The sequence below is a fragment of the Bos mutus genome, chromosome 8, assembly GCF_027580195.1.
Source record: "Bos mutus isolate GX-2022 chromosome 8, NWIPB_WYAK_1.1, whole genome shotgun sequence".
In the NCBI taxonomy this organism is placed as follows: Eukaryota; Metazoa; Chordata; class Mammalia; order Artiodactyla; family Bovidae; genus Bos; species Bos mutus.
In genome coordinates, this window is record NC_091624.1 from 69,464,467 (window position 1) to 69,472,826 (window position 8,360).

General features: G+C 38.0%; 1 non-coding gene across 1 annotated transcript; it reads left to right on the forward strand.

The window, feature by feature from the left end:
* Nucleotides 1-208: 208 nt before the first annotated feature.
* On the forward strand, nt 209-280 carry TRNAE-UUC (transfer RNA glutamic acid (anticodon UUC)). The gene has a single exon. It is a non-coding gene; the product is annotated as a tRNA-Glu (tRNA).
* The last annotated feature ends 8,080 nt before the right edge of the window (nt 281-8,360 follow it).

The window sequence follows — 8,360 nt, forward strand, 5'->3', positions numbered from 1 at the left end:
AGTCCTTCCAAAGAGATGCCAAATACTCTCTGCAAATTTATGCTTTTGGAGAGACTCTGCTCAGACTGTCCAGTTCTCTTCTGTTTTCTATTCACAACTCGCGGTTTGTGTTCTCCTGTCAAAACTAAAGTTCAGTATGATTTTTGGAGTTATCTGGATGTTTTACAGTTGAGGGTCGTACTCTCAAGATACACTCACCTCTGGGAGTTCCCCAGTGGTCTAGTGGTTAGGACTCGGCACTTTCACTCCTGTGGCCCAGGTTCAATCCCTGGTTGGGGAACTAAAATCCCATAAGCCACACCACTGGGTCCCGCCAAAAAAAATTCATGAAAGATACACTCACCTCTCTGGTGCAGGTCCATCACTGAAGATGACTGAGAACCACTTCCATCTCCAAACTTGCCTTTTCCCAGCATCCTATTGGGGTTGAGCCCTTACAAAAGGCAAATATAGATGTTAGTCCCAAATTCCTTAGATATCCCTCCCACTACTGCTATATTTAAAAGATATAACCAAACAGGACCTACTCTATAGCACAGGGAACTCTACTTAATATTATATAACCAAATGGGAAAAAAAGAGTTTGAAAAAGAATAGATATGTGTACATGTATAACTGAATCACTTTGCTGTACACCTGAAGCTAACCTAACATTGCTAATCACCTGTACTTCAATATAAAATAAAAAGTTGCAAAAAGACAAATATAAGTATAAACAGAATAATTTAGTCCTCTAAAGCCAGAAAACAAATAATGTCACACTGATGGTTACACTTCAAGTTCTAATGTTATTCTTATCCACTTGCTCATATCGGATCACTCTTCAAAGCCACCCTGTCCCTCAGGTGTTTCTGGGAATCCACAAAACAGAGTATCAGACACTGCAGCAAGCACTTCTTCTACCCACCTCATATCCTCTGGACATTTCACTCCAGTTGTTAATGTAAGAACCACCTTTACAAGTAAGACCTGAGAGCATGTAGCCTCAGCTACACTAGAAATCTCATTTTCTGTCAGGGGCTTCTCTGATTCTAAGTATTTCTTTTATTATTATTATTTTAATTTATTTAGGGAAACATACTCCCAGGTGTAAAACCTGGGCTAGTGGAGAATGAGTGTCATGCATAAACACTTCCATCTTCTATGATCCCTCAAATGCCTAATTATAAGGAGAATTCTACATGGCGTTTCAGAATTCCAGTAAGATGGAACTTCAGCTACCCAGTTGGTGATCAGTTCAATAACATATCTTTGTACCAATGTTTCCACCCTCCCTATTCAATTTTTCCAGTCCCCAACCCCTGTTCCCTCAGATTGCTGTACACAAGCCTTTGACTCAAGCTCTGCTTTCTGGGGCAAACACACTTAGGCTAAACACCTTGCTTCTTTGCTACAAATACAGAGTCACACCTACCATACTGCTTATCCTTACCTTAACTTCAGCTAGTCAAAATATACATGCTACACCAGAGCCTTCCTGAAGGAATCTCATTGTTGCCCCTGCTAATGGCATCCCACATAATGCTAATGCATCAGGGGTCTGACTCTTTGTGACCACATGGACTGTATCCTGCAAGGCTTCTCTGTCCATGGGATTCTCCCGACAAGAATACTGGAGTGATTTGCAATTTCCTTCTCCAGGGGTTCTTGCTCACCTAGGGACTGAACCCACATCTCTCGCAACTCCTGTGTTGGTAGGTGAATTCTTTACCATTAGGCCACATGGGAAGCCCATACAGATAAAGGCTACTTGTCGAATGTTTTCTCTCATCTCTCTATCATCTGCCCTCGTACCAGCCACCTCTTACAAAAGTAAACATACCAAATTCTTCACTTCTCTTTTAGTCAAAGCAAAAATTTGCATTCTACCAGTACACACAAATAATTATGCTGGACTAAGGGAACATTTCATGCACAGATGGGCTCAATAAAGGACAGAAATGGTATGGACCTAACAGAAGCAGAAGATATTAAGAAGAGGTGGCAAGAATACACAGAAGAACTGTACAAAAAATATCTTCATGACTCAGATAATCACGATGGTGTGATCACCGACCTAGAGCCAGACATCCTGGAATGTGAAGTCAAGTGGGCCTTAGAAAGCATCACTACGAACAAATCTAGTGGAGGTGACGGAATTCCAGTTGAGCTATTTCAAATCCTAAAAGATGATGCTATGAAAGTGCTGCACTCAATATGCCAGCAAATTTGGAAAACTCAGCAGTGGCCACAGGACTGGAAAAGGTCAGTTTTCATTGCAATCCGAAAGAAAGGCAATGCCAAAGAATGCTCAAACTACCGCACAATTGTGCTCATCTCACACACTAGTAAAATAATGCTCAAAATTCTCCAAGCCAGGCTTCAACAATACGTGAACCATGAACTTCCTGATATTCAAGCTGATTTTAGAAAAGGCAGAGGAACCAGAGATCAAATTGCCAACATTGGTTGGATCATCAAAAAAGCAATAGAAAAACATCTATTTCTGCTTTATTGACTATGTCAAAGCCTTTGACTGTGTGGATCACAAACCGTGGAAAATTCTTCAAGAGATGGGAATACCAGACCACCTGACCTGCCTCTTGAGAAACCTATATGCAGGTCAAGAAGCAACAGTTAGAACTGGACATGGAACAACAGACTGGTTCCAAATAGGAAAAGGAGTACGTCAAGGCTGTATATTGTCACCCTGCTTATTTCACTTCTATGCAGAGTACATCATGAGAAATGCTAGGCTGGAAGAAGCACAAGCTGGAATCAAGATTGCCAGGAGAAATATCAATAACCTCAGATATGTAGATGACACCACCCTTATGGCAGAAAGTGAAGAAGAACTAAAAAGCCTCTTGGTGAAAGTGAAAGACGAGAGTGAAAAAGTTGGCTTAAAGCTCAACATTCAGAAAACAAAGATCATGGCATCTGGTCCCATCACTTCATGGGAAATAGATGGGGAAACAGTGGAAACAGTGTCAGACTTTGTTTTTTGGGGCTCCAAAGTCACTGCAGATGGTGACTGTAGCCATGAAATAAAAAGATGCTTGATCCCTGGAAGAAAAGTTATGACCAACCTGCTCCTGCTGCTAAGTCGCTTCAGTCGTGTTCAACTCTGTGCAACCCCGTAGATGGCAGCCCACCAGGCTCCCCCGTCCCTGGGATTGTCCAGGCAAGAACACTGGAGTGGGTTGCCATTTCCTTCTCCAATGACCAACCTAGACAGCATATTAAAAAGCAGAGACATACTTTGCCAACAAGGGTCCATCTAGTCAAAGCTTTGGTTCTTCCAGTAGTCATGTATGGATGTGAGAGTTGGACGGTAAAGAAAGCTGAGCTCTGAAGAGTTGATGCTTTTAAACTGTGATGTTGGAGAAGACTCTTGAGAGTCCCTTGGACAGCAAGGAGATCCAACAAGTCCATCCTAAAGGTAATCAGTCCTGAATATTCATTGCAAGGACTCATGCTGAAGCTGAAACTCCAATACATTGGCCACCTGATGTGAAGAACTGACTCTTTTGAAAAGACTCTGATGCTGGGAAAGATTGAAGGCGGGCGAAGAGGGGATGACAGAAGATGAGATGGTTGGATGGCATCACTAACTCAGTGGACATGAGTTTGAGTAAGCTTCAGGAGTTGGTGATGGACATAGGGTTACAAAGAATTGGTCACGACTGAGCGACTGAACTGAACTATGCATATAGGGCTTCCTAGGGGGTGCTAGTGTTAAAGAACCCACCTGCCAATGCAGGGGACATAAGAGACTCAGGTTCAATCCCTGGGTGGGGAAGATCCTCTGGAGGAGGGCCTGGCAACCCACTCTAGTATTCTGACCTGGAGAATTCCATGAACAGAGAAGCTTGGTTGGCCACAGTCCATAGGGTTGCAGAGTCAGACACACACACGCACATACTCTGCATATAAATTAAATAGGCAGGGTGACAATATACAGGCTTGCTGTACTCCTTTCTCAATTTTGAACCAGTCTGTTGTTCCACATCCAGTTCTAACTGTTGTTTCTTGACCTGCATACAGGTTTTTCAGGAGGCAGATAAGGTGGTCTGGTATTCGCATCTCTCTGCATGCTCACTAACATTTGTTATTTCTGTGTGGTGTTTTTTTTTTTTTTCCTTGATGATAGCTATTCTGAGGCAAGTAAGGAGATACCTCTCTGTGATTTTGATTTGCATTTACCTGATGATTAGCAATGCTGAGCATCTTTTCATGTGCCTATTGACCATCTACATTTCTTCTTTGGAAAAACATCTATCCAATTTCTCTACCCACTTTTTTTTCCTTTTAAATTTTTATTTTTTTGAATTTTTCACCAGAAACATTTTGTACTGGGGTATAGCTGATTAACAATGTCGTGGTAATTTCACGTGAATAGCAGAGGGACTGTACCCATATTTCAGTTGAGTTGTTTGTTTTTCTGATGGTGAGTTGTTTGTTTTTCTGATGGTGAGTTGTATGAGCTATTTATATATGATGAATTTTAATCCTTTATTAATCATGACATTTGCAAATATTTTCTCCTATTCACTAGGTTGTCTTTTTGTTTTATCAGTGGTTTCCTTTGCTGTAAAAGTGCCTTTAACTAGGTCCTTTTTGTTTATTTTTGCTTTTTTCCCTTTATTTTAAGAGGTGGACCCAAAAATACTGCTGCAATTTATGTCCAGGAGTGTTCTGCCTGTTTTCCTCAAGGAAGTTTACCATGTCCAGCCTTATGTTTAGGTCTTTAATCCATTTTAAGTTTATTTTTGTTTCTATTTTTGCTTTGCAAGTAAATTAATCTGCATCATTTTTCTAGATTCCTATATAAGCGACATTACATGAAATTTGTTTTTTTCTTTCTGACTTCCCTGTGTCTGACAGTCTCTAGGTCCATCCTTGTCTGCAAATGCCACAATGTTATATATGGTATTACAGAATGTTCTAATTTCATTCTTTTACATGTAGCTTTCCAGTTTTTCCAGGGCCACTTATTGAAGAGACTGTTTTTTGTTTTTTTTCCCCCATGATATATTCTTGTCTCCTTTGTCCAGGGGATTGCAAAGAGTTGGACGTGACTCCGTGGGCATGCATGCGTGAGTTAATTCCTGGGCTTTCTATTTTGTTCCACTGATTTATGTGTCTGTTTTGTGTATGAATTTTTCCTTTCCATGTTTATCAAAATTTTACTTGTATATATCTAAAAGTCTAGTTCTTCAAGTTGGTTACCAAAAGTAGCAGTTTCTTCCTTCCCCTACAGTTTGCCTATTTTAAAGGTCATCTTTAAAATTTCTACTCATTTAACCCTTTCGCAGCTTACCTCCATATGTCTTAAAAATATATCAATAGTTGTTCATTTTCAACAGATATTATTATTTCTCCTTTGTGAAATAGCATGAAGAGTTAGTTTTCACTTTAGCTCTAGAACTATCACCCTTACACATTTTTCCTTCCCCTCTCTTCTCCATAGATTATGTCACTATTTGTATCAATACTCTGTTTACTATGTGCAAATTTTATTCACAGCTAAGAAACTATGACAGGGTTGTTTTGCTCTGCACTACTTTTTCCTTTGCCTGGAATTAATGATTTTTTTTTTTTTTTTTTTTGCTTTTTAATTTATCACTATTTCAACCTCAAACTTTCTGTCAGCTATTTAAATATACTATCAATCAATATGCACATGAGGCATTCTGTAAGTTTTGTCATCTTGGAGAATTCTCTCCTGGAGCCTAGTTGCCAATCAACTATTTGATAGCCATTCTATTTGAAATCTCCTTTCACCATCATCAGACTACTTTACCTTTGTCTTGTGTCACGTCTTCTGTTTCCTGTACTCCATGGTTTTCACTACTTTATTTACTCTTGTATTGGTGGAGGTCACTTCTAAGAGCTTCTGGAAAAGTCATTCATGGGAGATAAATTATTTAAGACTGTGTATGTCTGAAAAGAGTTTTCTTCTATCCCAATACCTGAGTAATATTTAGCTGGGTATAGAAATCCAGGATGAAGTCATTTTTTTTAGAATTTTGAAGGAATTTCTCATTTTATTCTATTTTCCTATACTTTTCTTAAGAAACGTAAAGCCGTATTGATTGCTCATCTTTTATATGAGCCCTAATTTGTTTTCTTACCTGGAAGGTTTTAGTACACGTTCTTTGTCTCCAGTGTTTTTAAGTTTCACTATTACTTTGCTGTGAGTCTGTTTTTATTCTAGATTCTCAGTGAGCCCCTTTAACCTGGAAGTCAGGTTCTAATTCTGAAAATTTTGCTCTAATAGTATCACCAGTGATCCTCTTTCTTCGGTATTTTTTGTTCTCTCTTTTGGAGCTGTAACTTATTAAACCTCCTGTTCTGTCACCTATTTTTTTTTCTTTATCTACTATGTTTTTTTCTATCTTATTATCTTTTCAGGCTTTCAATTGAGTTTTTCATTCTGCTATAATTTTGTATTGCTTGCCAAAAACCAGTGGTGTTCTCTGAATATTTATTTTTTTTTAATGAAGCATTCTATTCTCTCTTTGTGGTTACATTATTTTCTATCTCTGAGCTTACTAAGGAAAATAATATTTAAATTTCTTTCTCATTTCAGTATTTGTTTATTCCAAATTGCCTTTTTATATTTGTTTCATTGGTGTTGCCCTTTCTTGTTAGAAGCTTTTCTCTGAATTTTTGTAATTCTTTAATTATCTCCTTACATGAGAGTGAGAGACTGCAAACTCAATAGATTTAGAGTAACTCAGGTAGGGTTTGTGAACTGCAATGAGCTTGAGTCACAGTTGAGACTGTTGAGAGAAAACACTTTGCATATCCTGCCTTAGGGACAAAAAGCCTCATGCAAGAATTCTGGAACCCTGGTAGAGAAGATAGCTGGAAATCTCAGCATTCTGTAAGTATTTGTTCACTTAATTTCCTACTTTTATCATGAAACAACTGTTGATAATGTGGAGAAGGAAGCCTTCATACGTTTTTATGGGATGTAATTGCCAAAACTTGTAATCACCTAAGATATCCTTCAATAGGTAAATTGATAAACAAATTGTGGTACATCTATTCAATGGAATATTACTTAGCAATAAAAGCAAGTGAGCTATCAAACCATGAAGAAAAAAAATAATGAACCTAAAATACAGACTAATTGGAAGGAGCTAGTCTGAGACCTCTATATATTATATTTTATAATTCCAATCACATGGAATTATGGAAATGGACAGCAAAAAGATCAGTGGTTGTCAGGGGTTTAGGGAAAAAAAGGAAGGGATGTGTGAGTGAAGCACAGGGGATTTTTAGGTGGTGAACCTATTCTGTATGCTACTGTAATTCTAGATACCTGACATTATACATTTGTTAAAACCTATGGAACTTTGTGGCAAAAGTAAGCTTTAATCTGTGAACCTTAAAAAAAATCATTTAAAAGAGCAGAGATCTCATGAAGGAAAGCAGACTGTGACAAGGAAATATAACTGTATTACAGCTGTAGGAAACAGCCTCACTGAAGGGAATGGGGGGATGTTGCTGGCCTAAGTTGGGAATGAATAGAGTTTGTTGGACTAAAGACAAAAAGAAACATGTAAAATATCATGTATGAAACAAGATGCCAGTCCAGGTTCAATGCACGATACTGGATGCTTGGGGCTGGTGCACTGGGACGACCTGGAGGGATGGTATGGGGAGGGAGGAGGGAGGAGGGTTCAGGAGGGGGAGCACGTGTATACCTGTGATGGATTCATTTTGATGTTTGGCAAAACTAATACAATTACGTAAAGTTTAAAAATAAAATAAAATTAAAAAAAAAATAAATAAAGCTCAACATTCAGAAAATGAAAAAAAAAAAAAAAGAAAGTACACTCTAATTAATAAAGTTGGTTTCCATGAGGATAGGGCTTAACAAATATGATATATAGGTATATATACTAAATGTGTCTACTGGAATTGAAAAATTAAGAATTGTATGGCAGACAGTGTGAGCCAGGTTTTTTTCTGTTAAAATAGGAATCTACAATTAAGCAAGGGAAGGAGGCCAAAATTATCCATGTGGAAATGAATTAGAGTTTGAGACATTGTTATGTATATATATCCAGATTACATATGAAAGTATAGATAGAAGTTAATTATATTAGTTAGTATACATACGTATAGTCCTTGCTCTGTCAGTTGCAGAGGAGCTATAAGCAACAGTGCCCAGTAGAAACAAGTAAACCTAACACCTGTATCTTGGTTTCTAATATCATTGTTCAATAAACTGGATATTTTGGATCTAGGAAAATACACAAAATAAGCCCGGAACATATTATGGTAACAGATAAAAGCTGGAACAATTTGAGCCACAAAATAAATAAACTAGCATTGTACCATGTCCCAAAGTATTAAATAAATAT